The sequence below is a fragment of the Saccopteryx leptura genome, chromosome 8 (genome assembly GCF_036850995.1).
Source record: "Saccopteryx leptura isolate mSacLep1 chromosome 8, mSacLep1_pri_phased_curated, whole genome shotgun sequence".
Taxonomy (NCBI): Eukaryota; Metazoa; Chordata; class Mammalia; order Chiroptera; family Emballonuridae; genus Saccopteryx; species Saccopteryx leptura.
The window spans coordinates 96,177,476-96,204,180 of NC_089510.1; the positions used below are offsets into that span (position 1 = coordinate 96,177,476).

Consider the following 26,705-nt stretch of genomic DNA (forward strand, 5'->3'; position numbering starts at 1 on the left):
CAAATTTGTCTTTATAGGGGTAACATCATACCGAGCTTTAATGCATTTCATCAGTTTATTATTTAACTAAACTAAAATTTCAAGAGTTGAATGGGTTTTTCCATTTGCCTTTAACTATATGTGAGAAACTGCCGGTTTCACTCAACAGAGACCAAACTTTATTATTGAAACTTTCCACGGCAAAAGAAAATTCCTTTGTAAATTACTTTTATTACTTCTCTTTATATAGTTTAGTAATAACTATTCAGTGATCTATCATTAGGCAGTGATTGGTTTCATTCTTAATATTTCTCTTTATCTAGTTCTGTGCTCTTACACAGTACTTTTTTGCCCATAAGCTATTTCAGACAGTAATACACACAAATCAATTGCCCCAAGAGTGATGAATTTCCAAGTAATACGTTTTTACATTTTCTCATAAGTATTATGCATTTTCTGAAAAAATATTTAAGTAATAATTTATAAGTAACCAGACTTCTAAATGCAAGAAGAATGGTATGGTTAACGTTGCCATTTGGGATGCAGGAATGGCTAGAGAAGAGTTTTAGATATGAGCAGAGATTTTAGGTCTGTTTCAGCTAAAGTGACATTCAACTGGTTGGCAGTTAACATATAAGCTCAGCCCATAATCAAATAAAGAATTTGAAGAATTATTAACTGTAAGTTTTTGCCCTAAAATGATAAATAAATGCATCAGGGAAGTTGGGAAAGTTCTTTTTCTAAAAGACTTTGTGGCATGGTATTTCTTTTGAATGAAACAAAGATTAAGAAATACATGGTCATTTTTGCTTGTGAACTTTTTAGATTATTGCATAAAACTAATGAGGTTTTAATAACAATTTTTCATCAGAATTATTCCAGTGCTTTTTAAAATAATCATCATTTTGAGTACTGTTTCAGTAGTTGTGATAGCTTTATACTTAGATTACTAGAGCAATAACAAACTCTCATATGTAATGCAATCACCCTCATTATTCAAATATTTCTATACAACTATTTAATAACAATAAATTAAGAGTGGTTGGTCAAACCAAACGTATAGGCAATCTAGAATTTGACTCAATATGAAGGTGAAAGTCAACCAGTCCTCAACTTCAATCAATTGTTTTAACCCACTGTATGTAAGTTTGCAAACACTCTTGTAAAAACTCCTTCTTAATTTTTCATGTTATGTGAGCATAAACTCTTTTTACCACAGAGTATACGAGATGCTAAATCATTAAAAATTATCCAAATGGGATTCAACCTCCAGAATGGTAGAATGAGGATCCCTATTTACTAAATGGGGAACTCCCTCTTTAGCAACACAATAACTGGTGAAAATTATAGATAAACAACTATTTAGTCTCTAAAAATTGTCCTGAAAAAATGCAACAAATGAAGAAAATTTATTCAAGACAATCTACTAAATTTTAGTATGAATAGCAAGATTTGGTGGCATTTGAACTGCAATCCACTCTCCAGATGGGTATGATAGTACTCTACTCCTGGTGCAGCTAAGAACACAGAGTTTCATCTCAACCTCACTCCTAGTCTAGGTCTAATGTATATATCTCAGGAAAAAGCAGGCCACCAGCATCTCATCCACCCCAGCTTTGTACTGCAGAAGCTCTATTTTAGTCAAGAGCAGGCAAGAGGTCTCAGGCTATATTTTCCCAACCATCCCTCATTCATAAGGCAAAAGAAGAAAAACTCAACAACTAAAAGACCAATAACCCATTTAAAAATGAGCAAAGGATTTTAAACATTTCTCTAGAGGTAGAATTTCTCCAGAGAAGATGTAGAGATGTCCAATCAACACATGAAAATGTGCTTAGTATCATTAGTTTTTAAAGAAATAAAGATCAAAACCACAAGATACCACTTTATACCAACCAAATGGCTATGATAAAAAGGAACAATTGTTGTTGAAGAGGAGGTGGAGAAATTGGAACCATCATATATGGCTTGTAGGAATGTAAATGTTGAGATGCTGTGGAAAATGGTTTGGTAGTTCCTTACAAAGTTCAATATAGAGGTATAACACAGCCATTTCATTCCTAGGTATATATACAAGAGAACTGAAAACCTATGTCCATGTAATAACTTGTATACAAATGATTACAGCAGCATTACTCATAATAGCCCCAAAGTGAAAACACCCACATGTACACTGACTGATGAATGGATAGATAACATATGATATGGAATGGCACAATGAAGTGTTATTCAGCAGTAAAAAGGAATGAAGTACTGTTACATGCTACAACATGGATGAACGTTGAAAAGATTTTGCTAAGTGAAAGAAGACCACATATTTTATAATTACATTTATATAACATACTACCAGTAGGCAAACCTGCAGAGACAGACAGAAAGTAAACTCATGGTTGTATATGGCTGGAATGGAGGGTTGAGAAGAATGCGGAGTGACTGCTAAAGAATGCAAGGTCTTCTGGGGTGATGAAAATGACTGGTGATGGTTGCATAACTGTAAGTATACTAAAAACCATTGAATTGTGTATGATATGTGAATTTTATGTCAAAAAAGTTTTTTAATAAATAATAAATAATTCAAAGTATTTAAAAAAAGATGCATTTAGAACTTGAAGTTCATGAATCCCCATGTACCATTAGACCAATAGTTTACATGAGGCTTTTTCCCAAGGGCCACATTGAATTATATGAAATAATTAAGTGTGGCACAGGTGTTACACAGTTATGTATTTTGCATATGTTTATACACCTGCCCAGCTTTCTTCTGTTGAGACATAAATCAAATGTCAGTAATGTAGTCCTATAGAGACTCTGTTTGCAATGTCCTATCTTTTGAGATTTACTCATTCACAATATTAATTCAGGCCCAGTGAGGCCAGTTGTTTCTCCTCCTTCTATTAAGTCTTTCTAATAGTTAGAAAGACTTCTAACGTTAAGTCTAACGTTCTATCATTCTGCAGCCCAGTTGTTGAGAAGGGCCACACTAGCTGAGAGAGGGAGGTTACCTGACACTCAGATCAGCCTGACTTCACATGCACTAGATTGGCCCCAGAAGAAGGGGTCTTGGGGAAAAGGAAGAGCTGGAGCAGCCAGTACAATCCCTAGAACATGCTGACATGTTAGTGCTGGGAAGCATCTCCTGTGATTATAACAATGTCAAATATAAGAGAAACTCTCAGATAATTAATATACTCTTCAATTCATCTTTTATGCTTTAAGTTCCAATAAACTGCTTGATCCTGTACTAAGAATTTTGGAATAGGATGATAATGCTTTATCTAGAAATGGGAATAAAAAGTTAGTGACTCTTTTCATGGGTGTCGCAAACAGCACCTGAAGTTGTTGCCAGGAACAGTTATGAGTACACTGAGCCAAACCACACCCTGAGCTTTAGGGATACAAGTAAGTCCATCTGCATCATGAGACCTCAAGATTTTCCATTCCCACAGCACAGGCTTATCTGTCTGTGTCTGTGTCTAGAAGAGCATACCATGTTGATGAAAATGGGTTCTGTGTGGCTTTTGACCATCAATGCCTTTGTAGAGGTCCTGTGACTGTCATATTTTGCCCAATTAGAACATTTCTATGAAATAATTTTAAATGTCCAACCATTGTCTATAAATTAAATACATCTAGGAAAAAATTGATCATAGTTATTTATTAATATTTCTTTTATCAGTATTAATAATTCACTTATTCAACAGATAGTAATTGTGCATCTGCCCTGTACCAGGACAATTCTAGGCTCTGAATGAATAAACAAAACAGGCAGAAATTCCTACCCTGGAGGGAGCTTCAATTTTAGAGGGGATATCGTCTGATTGTGACAATTTTAGAAGGGATATTATCTGATATTGTGACATTTTAAAAAACAAAATGTCACAATAATAGGTGAATTATATAGCATATGAGAAGGAGATAAGGTTCTGTCACAATAATAGGTGAATTATATAGCATATGAGAAGGAGATAAGGTTCTGAGAAAAACTGAACAGGGAAGGGAACGAGGGACAATTTTAAACTGTAGAATCGGGCTAGGAAGTGAAATCAGGTAATCAGAGATGTAAAGATGGTGTATGAACCTGGCCACTGTGACGCTGGTGTTGGCTGTAGGATTTCCAGCTGAGTTAACTCCTCCCCTGAGGAGCTTTGGTTTTCCCTGCCCATCAGCATTACGTTGCTACCTTGAATTTACTGCTGTTTCACTAAGGAAAATATTACATTAGCCCCAACACATTCCAAGCAGGCACAAGAAAGATATAAATGTAATACCTGCTTATAGCTAAGAACTACAACCTAAATAAAACACCACCTTATGATACAAAATTACTTGTTGAGGGAAATCATTAGCCTGGGCGTTGGGTTTTCTGTTGTCCTTTGTCTCTCGCTTTGCCCGGGATTCTTATAGTCTACCAGAGGATTGTGTGGTACATAATTAAAAACTATTTTCCTCAAATTAACACCATTTGAAGAGTGAAAAGGTAGGGAATAGGATGAAGGGAAGAAAAATTTCCAAGCCCTCTTGGAAAGGTAAAGAGAGAACAAATCTTTCATAATTACAGACAGAATAGAGCAGGGAGTCCCACGGATCAACAGGAAAAAAGAGAGGGAAAGCTACCAGTCTCCACTTTCCCAAACTGTCTCAAATCTCTAGTCAGGGAACCTGCTTTAAAAGATGGCTGAGGACACCCTGTTCTAGTAAAATGTAATGGTGAGGATTGTAGGAGGGGAGGAGGGTGGGGGAGATGGAGGAGGGGGAGGGGGGTAGATGGTGATGGATGGAAGCTTGACTCCGGGTGGCGAACACACATGCAGTATAGAGATGATGTAGCACTGTGCACCTGAAACCTGTATAATCTTATTAACCAATGTCACCCCAATAATTTCAATAAAATTAAGAAAATAAATTGGCTTAAAAGGGAGCATGAACTTGATTTTTTTTAAGCCAAAAGGGAACATTTATTTCAGGCTTAGAGGAGAAGCATTTAAGAATGCTCAGTCATTAGAAATAAGTTAAAAGACTCCCTGTAATAATGGAGATTTTATGGAACATTAAAATTTTCATTTATTCAACAGATTTTAATTGAGCAGCTACTATGTGCCAGGCCCTGGGGAACAACACAGAGGAGGCCCTTGCTTCAAAGACTTTTATTTCTAGAGGTTCAAAGACTTTTATTTCTAAGGTTACTATTTGGTAGCCTTTTGCTACCAAATAGTTGAAGCGTACAGTGATGAGGACAATAAGTCTTTGACCTGCTTGTCCTAACACACCCTTTCCAGACTGGGTAAGAGTCTTCTTGTATATCCCGGCACACTGCACTTTCCTGTCTTGAGTGTAGCACCTAACCACACTCTACAGATGCTTGTGCAACCATCCTCTTCCTCTCGAGGAGAGTGACCATGCCAGTTCATTCATAGTTTATATTCCTAGTACATGCTTGTTAACCATTTGATTAGGTGGATGGATAAATGCTTTGCCAAGGTGTTATTAGAGCTCTTTGCATAGAGAGACAGTTAAGAGTACATGTTCTACATTAGCTGTGAAACTTTGGGTCCATTTTTTAAATTTCCGAATGCCTCAGTTTCTTCATTTGTAAAATGGGTATAGAAATAGTGCTTCATTATAGTATTGTTAAGTGAATTGCATAAGGTTATACATAAGGTAGTTAGCAAAGTTCTGGGAGTTGCTCAATAAATATCTGCTATTATTATCAATGCACAATGGCAGTTTCCTGGGTGCTATTCAAATATTGCAGACCTGCCCTTTCAGCTCTATTATACGATCAAAGGATGTCAGTTAGGAATTTCAAATTAAAATGGTCATTTTGAGTTCAAGATTGCTCAAATGATTAAAAAGGAATTTGAAAATGACTATAAGTAGGATTTTGAACAATAAAATTAAAAAGACTAGACGAAGAAAAAAAGAGTAAAGTTCAAGATGACAGATCCAGAGCAAGTTTTCTGGAGCAGTAGAAGCCTCTACGACTCTCACCCACCCACACTTACCCCTTGCAGATAGTCAAGTGCCAGTTCATCTCTGTTCTGACGTTCTGGTTATGCCTAATAGAATGTCATACCCAATAAGCATCAGTAGATGTTCACTGAGATAGGAGAAACAAAAATGTAAAAAAAAAGTTTTGAAGTCTTTAAAAAAATTTTTTTTAGATTTTACTTATTCAGTTTTAGAGAGAGAGAAGGGGAGGAGCAGGAAACATCAACTCCCATATGTGCCTTGATCAGGCAAACCTGGGGTTTTGAACCAGCAACCTCAGTGTCCTAGGTCAGTGTTTTATCCACTGCACCACCACAGGTCAGGCTGAAGTCTTATCTAAACCTATGAGTGTTATATTACCATTGTTTCTTTTGAAAATCTAATCCTTTTTGAGTCAGACCTTGAGTCAGAATTACCATACTACTTCCTCATATGCAGTTATCTGTTGCCTTCTAAATGAGATTAAATGTCAACCTGTGAGCAATGTATGTAAACCCAGTAACTTTTATACTTCCTTCTACTTATATCAGAGAGAATTTACTTAGCCTCTTCCCCAACCATGGGGGAATTAATCATGTTTTTGTCTTGTACAAATAAGTTAGTTTACTAACTGATTCTTTTTTATTCACCCATTGAAAAGTAAGTGATTTTTAAGTAAAATTAGCTATTGTCACTTTACTGATAGAAAAAATAATAGGCATAGAAAGACTTTGTAACTGACCCTAATACTGTACTTCAATTACCAACTCTTTTTATTCCTTGAAGCTGCAGATACTTTACTTCACAGGGACAGCTTGAGCCTTACATTTTTAATAGGATGCTTCATTGCGTAAAACTTTAAACAAAGAAAAAAATCAATTAGGTTGGCCTAATTCTGGTTTTGATGGGCAGGAAAATCAGTTTATAATATATGACAAAAATGTTGTTCCAAAGGTTTCCTCCATTTAGCAGGAAACAAAAACTGATGCAAACATAAAACAGCTGATATGGTACTTGCATGGCCTTTGGGGTGAATTCTTTCTCCAGACCAATTGGAGTCACCATTTTACCCTTTTATATAATACATCTCTGAAGGGTTTAATAGAGTCACCTGAAATGAATCTCTTAGAAGAAAAGGAAGTAAAATACATGTGGTAAGGTATAGAGTGAAGAAATAAAATGGAGTCTCTTTGGTGAAGTTGCTAAATTGTTAAAATCAAGTAGACTGAGGCTTGAAAAAACAATTCTATTTTTGCTTTAATTAGCTAGGGAGCTTAAACTTTTGAAACTTCCAGGTGCCTGAAGATATACATATATATAAATCTTATAAGATAACACTCTAACAGCCCCTGAAGTATTTAGGAAAAAAAGTTTACATAACCAGACCACTTGGCACCCAGCCTCTAGACCACCTGGCATGTATCATCTAAACTGGCACCCATCCATACCACCTGACATTTGTCTAATAACTGCCCTGGACCAATACAAAGACCAAGAATGCAAGACTGATTATTCTCAAGGATATGACTTTTACAATAAGACCTCTTAACATTTCTTTTTCTTTGGAACAGTTCTAGGATTTACCTTGTTGTATTTCCAGTTTGCAAACTATAAGACTCTTGAATAAATCTTTAACATTTTTTCTAACTAAAGCCTCCTGATTTATTTTTACTTAGTCAACATTAGAAATTAAAAGGAAAAAAATAATAATTGTGTTGTCCAGTATCTGCTCAAACAGTAGCTCTTATGGAATTCTCACTATTTCAACCAGGCCACCTCTTCCCCTTTAAGTTGATCTTATTGTTTAAAGTTTTTCCCAAGATTCACCTCTGAAAACAATAAAACAATTCCAGACCTTCCCCTCTGTGACAGCCTGTGACCACTTAAAACCTTTAAGATCTTTTAAGACCTCCATGACACATTTCTCCCCCCAAATCTTCTCACAGCGTTTCCCATCAAAAACCCTCCAGACTCTCCATCTAGTTTCCTAGGAATGTGCTCAGCTCGCTGGAGTAGTTGTCTTCAACAGCTGGGAGAAGGATCTAATCAAAGCCAAGAGCTGTAGCCCTCTTTTCTCATACATACTATATATCTATAAATATATAAGAATACAGTATTAGTGCTTTGGTTTGAATGTACTCCCTAAACTTTTATTTATTGAATACTAACTCCCAAAGGTGATGGAGGTACTTAGGTCATAAGGATGGAGCCCTCATAAATGTGAGGACACAGCAAGAAGGTGCTGGCTGTGAACCAGGAAGAGGGCTTCTACCAGAATGCAGTCATGCCGGCAACTTGATCATGGACTGTACAGTCTCCAGAAAGTGAGAAATTAACTCCTGTTGTTTATAAGCTACCCAGTCTGTGATATTTTGTTATAACAACACAAATGGACTAAGACAACTGAATCACTTATTTATTTATTTGCCAATCATATCACAATACTATTAGCTCATAATGAACTTGAAGGCAAGTAAAATTCCTTAGTCTTTTTTACTTAAATTGCTCATAGGCTACATTTTCCCCGCATCTCACCCTTGGACAATTGACCTTGTGAAGTGAATAACAAGATATTATATTTCCCCCAAAGTTGTATCCTTAGTCATTCTCTAATTTGCTAAGTCTTTTACTTACTTATTTATTTTAAATGCTTGATATTTCTTTTTTTTTAAGTGTTTATTTTATTGATTTGAGGGAAAAAGAGAGGCAGCAACATCTATCTGCTCCTGTATGTGCCCTGATCAGGGATCAAACAGGCAACCTTTGTGCTTCAGGACAATGCTCTAACCAACAGAGCTATCTGGCCAGGGCTCTACTAAGTCTTTTATAATACTACTCCATAAGTTGGGTTCATCTGCATATTTGATCACCCATAGTTCCTATGACTTAATTCACATGGATAAAAATGCTACAATGGTCAGGACAAATACTTAACCCTTGAGCTCATCATTAAAAACCCACTTACCATCTTTATGACACTTTACCAATTATAAAATACTTCAAATCGAAGTGTCAATTCAAGTTGTAATTCTTACAACTCTCCTATGACTAAAATACTATCATCATTCTAAATGTGAAGACAAAGATTCAGAAAATCTATCTGACTTGCCTGATGTGACAAAGACAATAAACAGCAGGATAAGAAAGAAACAAGCCTGAGGGTTTCTGACTCTGTTTCCAGTGCTTTTCCAAAGACAGATTTTTAAATACAGTGACAAATGTAATCTATTGATATTTTTCTTTCTTTCCCTCCTATGAGTATCAACAGACTAATGAAAGTCAAGAAACATTTTTCTACCAACAAAATATTACCCAGAAATCCAGTATGTAAAAAAGATTAAAAGTAAGTTGCTCTGATAGAAGCAATATGGGGGATACTTAGGCTCATCTCTCTGTCCCACTTGGGGGCATACCCTCAACATTGCCACAGGTAATGTAATACCTTATAGTCCTTAGAGTACATTGGGAAGTCACTAGCCAATGGCATGTCCTCACGATGTAACATTTTCTAAAAATAATTTTTAACGCAAGGTTAGGTCATGCCTTTTTAAAATATAATACGTACATTCTAAAATTTTGTGGGAGAACACTCATCTCATCTTTTACAAGTAACAGAAATATTTTAAAGTGTGAAGCATCTTTGGGTTTATTCAAATGTTTATTTCACAGATGAAGGAACAGCAACTCAGAGAGGAAAAGTAGCCCAGGATCACTGTGGAGGAACAAGGACAAACAAGAGTCCAAACCTGGATCCTTCTATGCAGGTAAATTCTTCTGATTATATCAAGGGGTCTCACTTTGATTAGAGATCTGACCCTTTTAATTACAAGACAACATCTTTAACCAGATGAAGCTTCTGATTCTCACTATAGCAACCAACAAACATTGGTTATATACTTGATATAGTAGTGTCATGTAAGGTAACAACAAGCATTGGTTATATACATGATATAGTAGTGTCATGTAAGGTAACAATAAACATTGGTTATATACATGATATAGTAGTGGCATGTAAGGTAACAATAAGCATTGGTTATATACATGATATAGTAGTGGCATGTAAGGTAACAACAAAGGGGAGAATGTGGCAACTAGCTATAGTAATGAGACCTTGAAATACTGGTTTTTAGCTTACAGACATGACAGGCTCCTTTGAAGTATATGCAGAAAACTGTTTATGCAAAATCTGCAAACATTTCAAGGAGTCATAGATGTCCCCACCCCACTGCACCCCCAAGTTTTGGCCTCCAGGCTAGGAACTTCTGGCTCAGGAGCCAGTGTTGGGATTGCATAACACCAGCTGCTCTCTTATTCATGGACCTGTTGGTTAAAGGCTGCTTCTGTTTCGGCATCTTTCATCTTTTATTTAAATGGAGCATCTTTTTCTGGGAGACCTTTGATGCAAAAGAAGAGTCATGTTTTAATAAATTATTAGTTAACCAGATGGGGCAAATTAAGAGCGAAAGGTAATAAAATGAAAAATCTTCTTTCAAAAATGTTTACAATAAAAGTGAGTATGGTCAGCATTCATGATAAAACATTCTTTTTCTTTCTGTCCCTTTTTTTAAAAAAAGAAAGAGAAATAGAATTAAACCAAAAACTAGATTATCATTAGCTGCCTGCCTGCTTTTCTTAAATCTATAGCAAATGGAAAAGGAATAATGAGTGTGGACAAAAAAAGTAAATTTATCTTCTGAATGGTTTTATAATTCTTCCCTTTGCTATAATCTTTTAAGAGATTTATGGTTCTGAAATGGTTGGCAACAGTCTCTTCATTTTAAAATTGTTTGGGAAGCACCCATATAACTTTAAGGTTATATACAGATAACAAGGCTTGATTTCACTAATTCAAAAATACTTGTTGAACTTAGCATTTGGAAAGACCTGCTATGGGCAGGATGATGTGACAGGCCATTTTAGAGTGAGAGAATTCAGGACTGAACCCAGTGTTGTTTCTTCCTTGGCTTTGACATTAAGTAAGGGACAAAAACTAAATAAGCCCCACTTTCCTCATCTTTGAAATGAGGTAATAAGTCTTTCATTTCCTTTACAACAGCCACACCAGAATAAACATTTTGAAGAATAATCTCTCTAAAAATGACTTGTAGTTTAATAACTGATAAAGCTTACATGTTCTGCCTTAGAGATTATCTCATTCTCTTCTATTCTTTTCATGGTATTCATAGCCTTAGCAATATCAATTAGAGTAGCGTGTGGTGATCATAAAAATTAACATTCATTTAGCCCTTGCTAGGTATCATTTTAAATACTTTACACTTTTTCATTTTCCCAGAAATTGTATGAAGTTCTATTACCATTTCTATTTTCCAGTGAAGGAAGTTAAATCCAAGTGTTGAGTAATTTAACCAAGGTGAAACCCAGATGGAATCCAGAGCCAGAGCTTGCTAACTGCTCTCCAAGCTGCCTCTTGCTAGGATTCTCACCTGCCTCCCTATGTCTTCACCATGGGGAGAATTAAAGTGTTCAATACATGGTGACAAATGGAAACTAAACTTTTGCCAGTGAGCACACAATAGATATCAAATTATAATGTAAACCTGAAATATATAATGACATTAACAAATGTTACTGCAATAAATATAGTTAACAAATATAATAGGAATCATTTAAGTGAAGCCTCTAGCCAGTGCCTGCCACTGTGGTACTTAATAAATGCTGTTTCTGTTCCCTGAAGAGGTCTACAGTCTAATAATTTGTTTCCTAAGGCTACTGCCACAAAAGCACCAACCATAGCATTGTGGCTTAAAACAAGAAAAATTGATCCTCTCGCAACTCTGGAGGCTGCAAGTCTGAGATCGGGTTGTTGCAGGGATGCACTACCTCCACAGGCTCCAGCGGAAAATACTCCCCTGCAGGTTCCAGCTTCTGGCGACCACAAGGGGCCCTTGGTTTATCACAACATAACTCCAATCTCTGCCTTTGTCTTTGCACAGCATTTTCCTCTGTGTCTCTCTTCTGAGGACTCTTGTCATTGGATTTAGGACTGAGCTGGATAATCCAGGATGATCTCTTGCTGAGATCTGTAACTTAATCTCATCTACAAAGACCCTTTTCTCAAATAAGATATGTTCTCAGGCTCCAAGACCTGGATGTGTCTTTTGGGGAGTGGGGGCACCGTTCAACCTACTATAATATCCTAATCCAAATATTTTATATCTTGAGATATTCCCTCTAGTATTCTTGATAAACAGGCCCACATTCATTCAAAGAGGGAAAAGAACATTTCTTCTCATCCAGTTTAAGCCTATAGTTATATTGGTTACAAAATCTTTGGGTTGAAAATATTTTTCTTAATATGCCCAGTTGTCATGAGCCTTCTCCACACTTACTTGAGGATCAACAAAGTTTTTAGGAAACAAGCAATTGTCACCCATTTAAAAGAACAAGCTTGGAGTTCAGCACTTCTCCACTTTTCACTACAAGCATACACATAGTCATAGACTTGGGAGAAAGCAAAAGAGAATGAAGCCAACAGTAAGTAAGATGTCCACCCTGTTCTTCTCAGGAGAATAGAAAATCAATTTGACAGAATTGTCAGTAAACTATTTTCTTTTAGTATAGTTTATTACTTAAGCAACTCATTTATAATTACAAGATTACAAAATGTAATTAGAGTACATAATTTAATTGCCTAAAAGCAAGTATTTACATACTCTATAAATTCTTGCCCTTCACCTCTCTTCTCCTCACTGCCCCCCCATCACTCCAGAAACTAAATGGCCTGGAATGCTAACCAACTCAGTACGGAAATGTTCCTTGATCTGGGGGTTGGCAGAGAAAACACTTCAACAATGCTGTGTCTAGCTCCCTGACGCTAAGAGTAAGGCTGACTCTCCACTCATTTTCCTAAAAGCAGTAGTAATTAAGACACGAGAGCAGGTCAGCTTAAGGCTGTGAAAAAAAAAAAACAGGCTATATTACTATTGTCACAAAATTCACACCTCTGAAAGATCAATGTTGCTAGTCACCAAAATAAGGAAAACACTGAACTCGTCACTAGACCCTTTCTAGACTTTGGACTAGGAAATAGAGATGCCACCAGAACAATGAGAGTGGGAGGAGAATGAACAAGGAAGGTGAACAATAGAAACACAAACATAACAAAAAGTTATAATAGTAAATTTATTTAATGTTACCCAAAAAACTCCACAAAAAAAAACCCCAGAAAATTAATCCAAGAAAATACTGTTGGAAGAGTTTTGTTTGCCAAACTGCCCATGCAACCAGATTTTCTTTGACAGAAGTCTGGAAACAGGCACAGCAGGTGTGCTTTTGGCAAATCAGTATTGCAGTAACTCACCTTCCTCACCCTCAAATTGTTCCTTGAACAAAAGTCTTTTGTTTCTGAAGACACATCAAATAGAATGATAACAGGTAGGGGTGAGATAATAGCTTAATTTTTTATGGGCTGGTTTCTAGCTCCTAAGAAAACTTGAGTCCTTAGAGACACATAGTAATAGTAGTTCCTTTACCAAATTGTGGGCTTGGTGGCCAACCCAGGACCTGGAAAGAGAAAGGCCAGACTGTTGATACAAGTGGCACAGTTTCTGTAATGACAGAGAAATACTTTCAGCTGAACAATTAGCCACTTTTCCACTCTTAACTCCCTTTTAGTGCAGTGGGTATTGGGGTCTTATGAGCCCTTTATTTCACATCCTTATCAGAAACATAAGTATATGTTAGGATTTATAATTTCCACAAGTACTGTAGGATATGAAGCTATTAGAATTTCACTGACGTCAAGAATAAACCTAAACCTTCCTCTCAGAAGGGTTTTTGTTCTTAGACAGTTTCCAATTCTCCCAAGAAGATAGAAACACCAACTGGGAACTCACAATTATTTTTTGAGGATCTTTGGGACTATTTGTTTACTCATCTTTGGATGGTACACCTACAAAGTTTTGCTAGACTACTAATGCCCCAGTACAAATTAAAAATCTCAATGACTTCTTCAAAATATTATTCAGACTATTTCTAAGTATATTTTTAAATTTTAGTCTCTCATAATTTTTAGAGATATTCAGTGACATTTAATTTTTTTAATTCTATTGAAATATATATAAAATAACAGTATATTATTTTTAACTGTTTTTAAACATACAGTTCAGTAGTGTTAAGTATATTCACATTGTTGTGCAACCAGAAACTTTTCATCTTGCAAAACTGAAACTCCCTACTCATTGAACAACAACTTTCAATCTCCTGTTTCCTCCAGCCTCTGGTAACCATCATTCTACTTTGTTTTTCTGAGTCTCATGTAAGTGAAATCATACAGCATTTATCTTTTTTGTGGCTGACTTATTTCATTTAACATGATGTCCTCAAGGATGAATATTATTCCATTGTATGGATATTCTCCAGTTTGTTTATCCATCCATCTGCTGGACGTTTGCGGTTGTTTTCACTTTTGGCTGTTGTGAATAATGCTGCTTTAACATGTGTGTGTACATTTAATGACTTTTTTTTGAGCGAGAAAGAGAGTAAGAGAGAAAGAGAGAGGGAAAGAGAGGGAGAGAGGGGGACAGGAAGGGAGCGAGATGAGAAGCATCAACTTGTAGTTGTGGCACCTTAGTTGTTCATTAATTGCTTTCTCATATGTGCCTTGACCAGGGGGATCCAGCTGAGCCAGTGACCCCTTGCTCAAACCAATGATCATGAGATCATGTTGATGACCCCATGCTCAAGCCAGCAATCCTGCACTTGAGCCAGATGAGCCTGTACTCAAGCCAGTGATCTCAAGTTTTTAAACTGGGACGTCAGAATTCCTGGCCAACTACACACTGCACCACCACTAGTCAGACACATCTAATGGCTTTTTAAAAAGGATTTTTAATGACTTTAAGGCCACTGTTACTGTTGTAGCTTTGTTTACCTTTTACTTCTAAAAATGATGTGGTCACCCATGGGGAAAATATCTTCAGAAGGAAAAGACCACCCAGAAAGTATACTCTTCACTCTTTATTGAATAGTTTCTTTCTTGCTTTTTTTAATAGAATAATAATAAAGAGTCTCATTCTACGAAATAAAATTATGGTTAAAAACTTGGCCTGGAAGCACTATATTCTCCCTCTAATATTGGCAGAAATAAATAGGGATAATTGCCCCGTTTTTGTATGAGGAAATGAAGGCTCACTAGGACAAGGCAGATATATCATCCCCCCACTACAAATTTCTCTTCTGATTCGTAAAGTCTATTCAACATTAATGTACTTGCTGCTCTTTTTAGTTTCAAAATATATATTTTTTCTTTTCATAGCTATACAACATTGAGACTGATCTAATCTGAACTTAGTATTTCTTAAATTATCATGAAATTTCTGCTAAAGTCAAATTCTAAATGTTCTTTTCCAGTCAGAAGTCCTTCGTTCATAAATCCCTCTGGAGTCTGTCAGACGATGACAAACAATAAGTACAGCTTTGAATATACAATTACTCAATTTACGCTTAGTTGCCTAATGGGCTCAGCTGATAGTTGGACTGGAAGTACGTGTTTCCCATTGTTCCACTTATGTTAGGGTTAATAAAAATGAGGCAGTTAAGGGGTTCAGGAGCTGCAAAAACATTCTCTTCTTATATGTAACTCAAACTGACACTGTACCAACAACTTAAGATAAATTATTGGTGAGACTTTTCTTATTAGTACATTATTTCAGTAACTTACTTCTATGTACAAGATTATAAAACTTAGAGTAACTTAGTTGCCTTAAAGCAGAAACATGCTTTGACTTACAATTGTTTGTTTTTACCTCTCTGAGGAGTCTATAGAATTGTCCAATTATTTCATGAATGCATAAAGAAAGATCCTTAATTGCCCTGTGGTTGTTTGATTTTCTTCTCTGGCTTTATATGCTTCATTAAAAACTTTTAGGTTGATTTTCTTCACTCCCCCTAAAGATTTGGACTCCTAAATCTATCACTCCTGGTCTTCTAATATTCAGCCTGGTATCTGCATGAGGACTTGCTTACCAAAGGATGGCTGGAGAGCATTCTAAGATGGAAAGATTATTCCCAGAAGAAAATGTTAAGCAGAATATACTGTATATATTGTAGTTTCACACAGAAAACTTAGAGCCAGATATCTGGAAACTGTAAAGCCAATAAACTAATATTGTGCCTGATTCTTACATAGATGCGATAAGAGGTTTTGCCATTAATCATATGAACTGATTCATACTACAGAAGCAGCTTGTGATTAGTTTCCCAAGGCAAGAACCATCCCACAAGATTGTGCATACACACAATGGTGTATGGTGGCCCTGACCAAGCCACATTTAAAAATTTGTTCAGAGGTTGCAATGACTTTCAAGTAGTGGTTTGTGGTAATGGCTATGTACATGCATTCGTTCTTTTTTCGGGGGGGGGGTGTCTTTTTTTTACTCTACTAGGCAATTCAATTGGCAAAAATAAGTGAGGACTAAGGTTTTTCCCTATAAAATATACAAAGTACTCCATTATTGAAGTAAGCGCTATAGAATATCCCACAAAGACTTTTGACTTTATAATTTAGTAAATTCTTGCAAGTAGTTTAAAGTTGTACCAATTCACGAGGAAGAACTGTAAACACTACTATTATAATTACTTCCAAAGAGTTCAAAACCTTTTCCCAGACATGTTCCAACCTCACTGAGACAGACTCAGAGGCAATGAACAGGTATCTTCATTTTACACTGAAAAGCTGTGACAGAGAAAGATTTTGGAACTTGCTCAAAGACACAAAGTAAAATAAATGAATGGATAAAGAGACAAGAAAGAAAAGGAAAGAAGAGCTGTGATTGCATGCAGGTCTCTAGATACACTCATCCTGGAATTTGTTTTTCCACTAGAGCCACTTTTCCACCTACCAATCTTATCTCACACACAGCGACAGCACTTGTAAAAGCCACTTTAATGGATTTAAAACCACTTCATGAGTGTTTTTTGTTCTATTCCCCACAAAGTCCATGAACTTTTAATAGTGTGAGAAAGTAAAAAAGCATTTGTTATATTAAAAATTATATATCTGCTACCAGTTCCCCTTCATCCTACAAAAAGACAGATTGTACTGGATTTGCAGAAAACAATCTAAAACTAATTGCCTACAATCAGACAAAGAGAATTCATAAGCATCTTTTATGTGCCTCACATTGTACAATGGAGATATTAAAATATGTACAAGTGTGGTCCCTGCCCTCAACAACGTTGTACTTCCGCCATGCAGCCCACCACCACCATGTGAGCACTGCACATTCCAGGCATCAGGGATGAAGAGATGAAAGGGGCATATTCCTAATAGTCAAAAGCGTCATAGTTCAGAGGAGAAATAGACAGTACATGGTTAATTATAATACAATATAAGTTCTAAAAGTTGCTAGAGTAGTACCATATAAAAGAAAGCACTATTATTTTTCTTGGAAAGGGTGGTCTCCTGAGAATGTTTCCAAAAAGTAAAATACAGAAGCTAGGTCTTAAAGTAATTTAAGGATTTTATCTAGAAGAAAAAGGGGAACAAAAACATTTCTAAAAAAGAACGAACTAGAACCTGAAGGCTTAAGAGTGACTTAGCAGGGGAATTCAGAAATAGAGCTGGCAAGGTAGAGAAATCAAACCATGAAGGGCCTTAACTGAATGTCTTATTTCACAGGAAATGGAGAGCCCTTGGAGGGTCTCAAGCCGAGAAGTGGATCTGTAACTTTAGAAGTTAATTCCAGCAGTAGCAGGAATGATTGTAAGATAAAAAGGAGACAAGTTGGTAGGCTATTTAATTAGTCCAAGCAAGAGATGAAGAGAGTCCACAACACTCATCATTGCATGACTTTCTCTGCAATGATGGAAATAGTCCCGATCTGTGCTGTCAACTATGGCAGCCATAACCGCATGTGACTAGTGGTGCCGAACTGGGCAGTGCAGAGACATTGTGCAGTGTGGCCCTTGAGTTAGGTCTTAATGTAAAGTTTTTCCAACTACAGATTGCAATTGGTAGATTAAGAAATTGATGTGGAAGCTCACAATTAGAATGTTTTTTAAAGAACATAGAGTACTGAAAAACAAATCAAGTAAAACAGAATAAAAAAGAAAATATCAATATGCACCTCAGAACATTATTAGGAGATGTTTTAGTTATATGGCTATGTGTGTGTATGTACCCTGCCTCATAATGTAAAATGTACTTTTCCTCTCTGTTGTGTTTAAAAACATTTGAAAGTCAGTCCTTTATGAAAGGGTATTACTTAACTCTGTTATGAATTTTTTGTAAAGTTTTCCAGAAGTTCAGTGCAACATAAGCAAAGTTCACTAAAGTTTGGAATAGAGATAACTCTAGACTTTTCTAAAGTTTCCTAATTATTTTTTGCCTTCAAAAATATTTAATAGACTTTATTGTTTAGAACAGTTTTATATTTACAGAAAAAGAAGCTGAGGAAATAGCACTGAGAGTCTCCGTACACTCCGCATCCAGTTCCCCTATGAACCTCTTACATTAATATGACACGTGTGACAATTAATGAACCAATCGTGATACACTGTCATTAACTAAAGCCATTACTTGACTCAAATTTCCTCAGTTTTTACCTATAATCTGTATTAGGATTCCATTCAGGATAACACATAACATTTAGGATTCCATTCAGGATAACACATGGTTCCTAAGGCTCCTTTGGGCTGTGACAGTTTTTCACACTTTGCTTGTTTCTCATGACCTTGAGAGTTTTAAGGAACTAGTTAGGTATTTTATAGGATGTTTCTCTATTGAAATTTGCCTGATTTTTATTTTCCCCTCATGATTAGACTGAGGTTGCGGGTTATGGGGAGGAAGACCACAAAGGTTAAGTACCGTGGTCATGGAATGAGATCATGGGTACATACTCTTAACATGATTTATTGCTCTTGATGTGGGTGGACCTTGATCAGCTAGCTGGCTGAGATAGTGCTTATCAGTCTACTCTACTGTAAATCTACACTTTTTAAATCTTCCTTTCCATACTGCACTCTTTGGAAGAAAATCCCTCAGCTCCTTTTTTTTCTTTCTTTCTTTCTTTTCTTTCTTATTTGGGGGACAAATAGGGACAGACAGACAGGAAGGGAGAGAGATGAGAAGCATCAATTCTTCATTGCGGCACCTTAGTTGTTCATTGATTGCTTTCTCACATGTGCCTTGACCGTGGGCCTTCAGCAGACTGAGTAACCCCTTGCTCAAGCCTGCAACCTTGGGTTCAAGCTGGTGACCTCAGGGTTTCGAACCTGGGTCCTCCGCATCCCAGTGCGACACTCTATCCACTGTACCACCACCTGGTCATGTTCTGCTCCTTTTTAAAATAAAAACTTAAAGAAAGGTTTAAATTTGAATAAATCATATTGAATTCTTTCTATGGAATGCTACTTGTGAGTATGGTCCCTTTTTAGATGCAGTGTCTCTTTCTGCAAAGGTAAGACACATTTTTTACTTCTCAGATTTTCAGGTTTTAAATACGAAGCACAAAAAAAGTTGATTGACAGAATTCCAAAATAAGTTGGGAAGAAGTTAACCCAAAATCAAGTATAGGTCTGATTTTTCAGCCCCAGATTCTGACATTTTTAAAGTAAATTTAAACCAAAATGTGCTAAGGTTTTCTCTAACCACCACCACCACCCCTGCCCCAGGGAGGGAATATTCCTTTTTAGCTAGTGTTTACAAAAGGAAATCCCTTACTGAAAAAATCTAGTAATTTGGAATACATTTCTAGGTGGAGAAGGGCTGGCCGTAGGGTCAAGTCTTCTGAAAAATTGCAAGTAAATTCTTCCCAACAAAATACCTGCTACTCATCTTTCATTGCAGTTGCCTAACTTTCTACCACTCCTGTGCCATGGACAGAAACCAACAACAAAGAACTCCCGGAGCAAGCCCAGACTTTCCTTTTGTTACTTCCGTGCATGTTCCCCTTACTGCGCGCTCATTTTGTGACTCACACAATGGCTCGTGTGAGCACATGGTTTTTTCTTGCTCTATTTATTTTAACTCTCTTCTCCACACAGGCCCAAACAGTTTTCCCCTGAATAATGTGAGTTATAAGTCTCAGGTCTTCTCGCTCTATTCTGGGAAAGGAGGTGAAATTTTATCTCCTTCCCCACTGTACACAAATCTAGTGAGAGGAACATTGCCTGTTGATAAAAGGGCAATGAATTCAGAAATAAAAAATAGCCTCTTACTCTCCAATCAGTTATGAACTAACTTCTTAGTGGACTTCCAAGTCCCTGCTATTTTCCACTGTGACTGTGTCCCTATTTATCCACAGGATTCACTTTAGGATTCAGTCTCTCCCTCTGGCTCCCCAAACTCATAGTCATTTTCCCTCTTCTTCCTGTCAATCTGGCAAAACTCTGCGTTGGGTCTTTTATCCATGCTAAGATGAACATGACTAACAAGAACCTTAGTTTTGCCAGTTCCTAGTAATATTTGCAATAATTAAGCCTTCAGACCTTCATTCAGCTAGAGGAGAATCTGAACTGTGGAGCTGCAGGGAGGATTCTTGCATAAGGATGAGCAGAGTCTGGGGAAACAGAGGGTGGGGCTGAGTTCTTGCAGACATCCTGCACACCTGACTCCACTGGCCTTATTCAACTTGGAGTCTTCAAAGACCACAGAAAACCTCCATTGGAATTTCTACTTCTTTTATCCAGTGTCAGTTCACAAAAACAGGATATTCTCCACCTAGTTCAGTTGCTACAGTATGGTTTGAAAAACCAATCTAATGTCAACCAGTTTAATGTTAGCCCATAGACTTAGTCCTTTTCTTTAAAATGAGTGATTTGGTCAGGGGATCTCTAGCCTACCCAGCCACTAACATTCTAGGGTTCAGCTCCAGCTGCTTAATATATGTGGGAAACCTTGTTTAAAATGTACATCAGTGGAAAATACAGTACTCAGCTGAATTATAGTCCTTGAGGGCAATGGCCATGACTGTCTCGATCACCAATCTTGCAGTTCCTAGTGTGATTACCAGTCTGTTAATAATTACTTCTGATAAATAAAGATAAAGGAAGGAAGGAGGAAAAGCTTTCTCCAATTAGAGTCTTTCTTTCAACCTATGTACTTCCTCCCTGTGTAAATCCCTTAAATCGATGCTTTGCTTGCATTTCTGCTAATCCTCAGAGGAATCCTAAACATTAGGGGTTATTGTTTCCATTTCATAGGCAAGGAAATTAAGGCCCAGAACAATTAAGTAACTGAGCCAAGGTCACAGGGCCTGTAGGTGGAAGAGTCAGGACTTGAACCAATGTCTAATTTTATTTCCAAACTCATATTCTGCATTATGTAAATATAATAAAAGTACTTTTTACATTACAAATAATCCTATGAAAATATAAATTGTTTTGTTTTTATTACTAGAGGAACTTTGACAAATCAAATCTGATAAGCATTTTAGAATGGGATACTACACCAGGTCTCCTGAAGAAGGAGACTTGATCAAGTTTTTAAAACAATGGCTCAGAGAAAGCCTTTCCTCAGGCTTCCCAATCATCCCTCCAGGTAAGAGAGCTGACAGGCCCCCATCCTCCACTTCCTACAGGAGCTTCTACTGCTCTGGCTGCACAGTGCTCCCTGCCCTCCTCATCCACGGAGCGTATCATCACATAGCTCTAGCCGTTAGTTCTATCCATCCAGACCACCATACCCCTGAAGACACAAAACAACCTGCTTAGGCAGTACCATCTTTGAATGTACAACCTCAAACAGCTAAATTTTTAAATCATAAAGTTTAGAGGAAAATTTTAAAATATAAAAAAGAAAGAGACCACTACTCCCTCTTTTCCATATACAGAAAATCATCTTTTAAAAAGATACATAATTAAAAACAGGAAATTCATGGTGTTCTTGAATAAATAAACATTTTCAGCCCTTTATTTAGCTTTTCTGGGCATTAGGTCTTTAATGGAAGTGGGAAGATTAGTTTCACATTTCATTGTGAAAAATTAAGGCTAAGATGCTTGCTGTCACTAGTTCTAGGTTACCTATAGATGGTTAATTTTGTGGCGTCTCAACCATCTTATTTCCCGAAATTCAGCCTCTTTTTCTAGCTTCCTCCTTAGCATTTATTCATGTTCTTTCTTCCATTGGTGCTCAGTCTTGACCCTCATTAACTGCACGTTTGTTATGAGGGGAAGCAGAATTTGCTGCCACAAAATATGCCTTTTGACTATTTTAAGGTAGTTATGTTTAAGAAACAAGACTCAGAAAGGACCTTTCACCCTCTGTCTTACCTGCCTAAGGAAACTCAGATAAAAAAAAAGTCTTCTATGACTGACCAGGCAGTGGCACAGTGGATAGAGTGTCGGAGTGGGATGCAGTGGACCTAGGTTCAAAACCCCGAGGTCACTGGCTTGAGTGCAGGCTCATCTGACTTGAGTGAGAGCTCACCAGCTTGAGCGCAGGGTCACTGGCTTGAGCGTGGGATCAGAGACATAACCCCATGGTCTCTGGCTTGAGTTCAAGGTCACTGGCTGGAGCAAGGGGTCACTCACTCTGCAGGAGCCTCCCCTCCCCCATCAAAGCACATATGAGAAAGCAATCAATGAACAACTAAGGAGTCGCAATGAAGAATTGATGCTTCGCATCTCTCTCCCTTCCTGTCTATCTGTCCCTGTCTGTCCCTCTCTCTGACTCTCTCTCTGTCTCTGTTAAAAAAAAAAAGTTACATATAAAAAAAAAGAAAAATCTTGCCCTGGCCGGTTGGCTCAGTGGTAGAGCGTCGGCCTAGCGTGCGGAGGACCCGGGTTCGATTCCCGGCCAGGGCACACAGGAGAAGCGCCCATTTGCTTCTCCACCCCTCCGCCGCGCTTTCCTCTCTGTCTCTCTCTTCCCCTCCCGCAGCCAAGGCTCCATTGGAGCAAAGATGGCCCGGGCACTGGGGATGGCTCTGTGGCCTCTGCCCCAGGCACTAGAGTGGCTCTGGTCGCAATATGGCGACGCCCAGGATGGGCAGAGCATCGCCCCCTGGTGGGCAGAGCGCCCCCCCATGGTGGGCGTGCCGGGTGGATCCCGGTCGGGTGCATGCGGGAGTCTGTCTGACTGTCTCTCCCCGTTTCCAGCTTCAGAAAAATGAAAAAAAAAAAAAAAATCTTCTAAATGGAAAGGAGCTGTCACCTTGACATAATATAAATTCAGTGTGGCAGACAGGGAACCACTAGACAAGTCTATTTGGTAGACTCCTCTTTGTGTTCCATTGTTTCTGGTGGTCCTGCAATAATTTGTTTACCAAATGTAAAGCCAGTAGCCACGGCCACTATCACAGCTGCTTGGCCTATGTAGGTTCTCACTGAATTTAGACAGACGATAATGAAACAATGGAGCCAAGAACTGGTGGGCCATCATCTTTGCACCTGGCGGGCAAGAAATACACAAAGTGGGAAAACACTTCCCTTTCCATTCAGCACTCCCAAAACCACTGTTTTATCCGAGTTTTCCTAGGATCAAAGGTTTCTAGCTCACCAGTCTCATTCACCTCTGTTCCCCATCTCCTTCTCTCTGCACAAACTCCCTTCTCCTTCAGCGCTCCACCATTTTGGCTGCTTCTCCTCTCCTCCACGTGACCTTTCTCTGCTCTCTCCTCTAATGCTAATCTCAGGAACTGAGAGAGAACAAGCTCCCGGTCTGCTCCACTTTATAGTATAGAAATCAAAACCTTTAATCCAATATACAAACAAGAAAGTCTCTGATATAAAGTCACTTATCTGAGGCATAATGGGATTCCCCATGAGAGTGCACCACCCCACATCAAAAAGGGTGGGGCCCTGGCCGGTTGGCTCAGCGGTAGAGCGTCGGCCTGGCATGCGGGGGACCCGGGTTTGTTTCCCGGCCAGGGCACATAGGAGAAGCGCCCATTTGCTTCTCCACCCCCACCCCCTCCTTCCTCTCTGTCTCTCTCTTCCCCTCCCGCAGCCAAGGCTCCATTGGAGCAAAGATGGCCCGGGCGCTGGGGATGGCTCCTTGGCCTCTGCCCCAGGCGCTAGAGTGGCTCTGGTCACGGCAGAGCGACGCCCCGAAGGGGCAGAGCATCGCCCCCTGGTGGGCAGAGCGTCACCCCTGGTGGGCATGCCGGGTGGATCCCGGTCAGGCGCATGCGGGAGTCTGTCTGACTGTCTCTCCCCGTTTCCAGCTTCAGAAAAAAAACAAGAAAAAAAAAAGGGTGGGAAAGGCTTAGTCTTTTATTTTTTTTCCTTTTTTATTTTTTTATTTATTCATTTTAGAGAAGAGAGAGAGAGAGAAGGAGGGAGGAGCAGGAAGCATCAACTCCCATATATGCCTTGACCAGGCAAGCCCAGAGTTCTGAACTGGCAACCTCAGCATTCCAGGTCAACGCTCCATCCACTGTGCCACCACAGGCCAGGCAAAGGCTTAGTCATAAAACTAAGCCTTAGGCTATAAGGATCCTGCCTGCTTACAGCCTGTCCTCCACACCCAATGCAAACTATAAGAGAGCAAACATATATATCATATTTGCAAACTTATTTGACTGACACCAAATGTTTGCTCTTTCTCATCTACTTGTGAATTTCCTACTTTCCCTTTGAGTCCCAGACCCCTGCCTCCCTCTCCTTAGTCTAAATGGCATATAAATAGCTAAGGCCAATTTGTCCTCAGGTTCCATACTTTTGTGGAACCTCCTATGTACATATATAATAATTTCATAATAAACTGGTAATCTGTTTTATGTCAATTTAATTATTAACCCAGCCAGAAAAACTTAGAAGAGTAAAAGAAAAATTATTTTCCCTTCACTATATTTGCATGGTCCAGTTTTCTGCTGCCAAGAAGAGCATCTTCAGTCTGTGATAGGATAGGGTAGGATAGAGTCCTTTGGAAGCCAGAGGAAACCACATAGTAGTACTCAAAATGTGTTTGTTTAATGAATTAATAAATTCTCCTACCCACATTACTCATCTTAAATTGCCTAAAATATTTTTTTAATATTTCATATAGTTCTGTAGGAATTAAAAATGGACTCAATAAGCAGTAGAAATATTATTACTTAAGCAAATATAGAAGCTAAATATAGTATATATTCTAACAACAGGTTGTAGCAGATGGTTTACCAATAATAACCAACCCTGTCTCTTCTCACCTTTTCATAATAAGAAACAATAGATAATCTATAAAATTGCTTCTCATCAATAAGAGGGAAAAAAGAATCAAAGAAAGGAGGAAATTAATGCTTTTTACAACTGACTCTTAGATTTCACGAAACTAAAGTAACATGTGACAATATAAAGCACTTTTGACTCGTCCTGCCAAAGCCAGCTACTGAGAAGGCTGGGAAATGATACAGGGGACTGTAGAAACTGGCAAGAAAAAAAACTTTTTAATCTTAATTTTTTAAATTGTTAGCAGTATGTTACCAGGCCTTCCCAGGTACTTGCCCTGGGTGTGATGGGTGTCTCCGTGGCTCAGGCGTCTGGCACAGCTAAGCCAAGTGTCTCTCTCAGGGCCTCAGGCAGGGGGCACCCCAGCTGTTCCTCAGAGATGGCCAATCCAGAAGTTCCATTTTAGAAAGGAAAGCAACAGCAAGGCAATTAATTTGTGCTTTTTTAAAAGCAAAAATGTATAAAGAAAAAGTCAATACTTCTAAATGAGCAATTTATCTCATTCATAAAATTATAAAGAGTATTAAAACAACTTTAAACAGATTTTCAGTACATGATTGATTTGGAAAAAGTAATACCTGTAAAAGGGCAGAAGCATACACAACTCTGAGTTTATGCTTCTCATCTCTCTCCTTTCCTGTCTGTCTTTCTCTCTCTATCTGTGTCTGTCTCTCTCTCTCATAAAAAAAAAAAAAGCAAAGGCATAGATTTTTCTGAGACAATTGTTATTCAAAATCATTTCAACTTGGCTTCTGGGTACAGGGAAGGCAAGACATCCACAGGAGTGGAAAGCCTTGTCCTCTAGGCATTCTTCCCTCAAAAACCTCTGGAGATCCCCTCGCTCAGAGAATTAAAACAAAACTCTCAGCCTATCCAACTAGGCCCTAGCATGTATGGCCTTACTCTGACCATTCTCCTCTTCAGCTTCCTCATAGTCCCAGCCTCCCTCATTAGCTCTCTAAGCTCCATGACCTGCCCCTCTGCTCTTTGCATTAAGCACAAGTTGATCCCTCTGCCTTGTTCATTCTTCCCACCCATTTATTTGTTTGAGGCACAATCATCCCCTGGATCTTAACTGAAATATCTCTTCCTCAGAGATATACTCAGACTGGATCCGGCTTCCCTAGCCTCTTATACATTGCTTCTTTCTATTTGGGCACAATCGAGTTGATAGTGATATATTTGTACATATTATTGAATTGTTCTCTGTCTCCCCAACTGAACCAAGCCTCCTAAGTGGAGGACCTCTCCTTGTCTGAGCCATCCTTCTCCCGTGTCTATCCAGCACAGCCTGGGACTTGATACCCAATGAATGTGCTCGTATGCTCCTGATAAGTTACCTGGGGCCACCCCAGACTCTATCCAGATAATGAAGAGGAAGCAAGTGTGGGTAGGCATTAGGTTGACTTTGAAATACAGTTGTCTAGTGGGACAACCTACAAGCTCAAACAGTGATAACTTTGAATTTTCTGTGGAAAATCTCAGTTGCTTGTATAATTTCACTCGCTGATATGATCACTCCTTCTGTCACTCATTTCCTTCAAGACCTAACACTGTTGGTCATTGTTCTTTCTCTGCAGCCACAGCTGATAATTAAAACAAAAACAAAATATTGGTGGTTAACTTCACAGAGGTCCACCTCCCAG

The 26,705-nt window shown here is 38.2% G+C and overlaps 1 protein-coding gene across 2 annotated transcripts in view; it reads left to right on the forward strand.

The window, feature by feature from the left end:
* Positions 1-26,705, forward strand: part of SPTSSB (serine palmitoyltransferase small subunit B) — a 39,369-nt gene that overhangs the window by 1,528 nt on the left and 11,136 nt on the right. The window contains exons 1-2 of one of the 2 annotated variants that reach the window (XM_066347585.1): positions 5,173-5,260; positions 9,616-9,710. The gene's annotated coding sequence lies outside the window, so the exon portion shown is untranslated. Of the gene's footprint in view, positions 1-5,172; positions 5,261-9,615; positions 9,711-26,705 lie in introns of those variants that run through there. The other variant, XM_066347583.1, reaches the window with a different exon arrangement.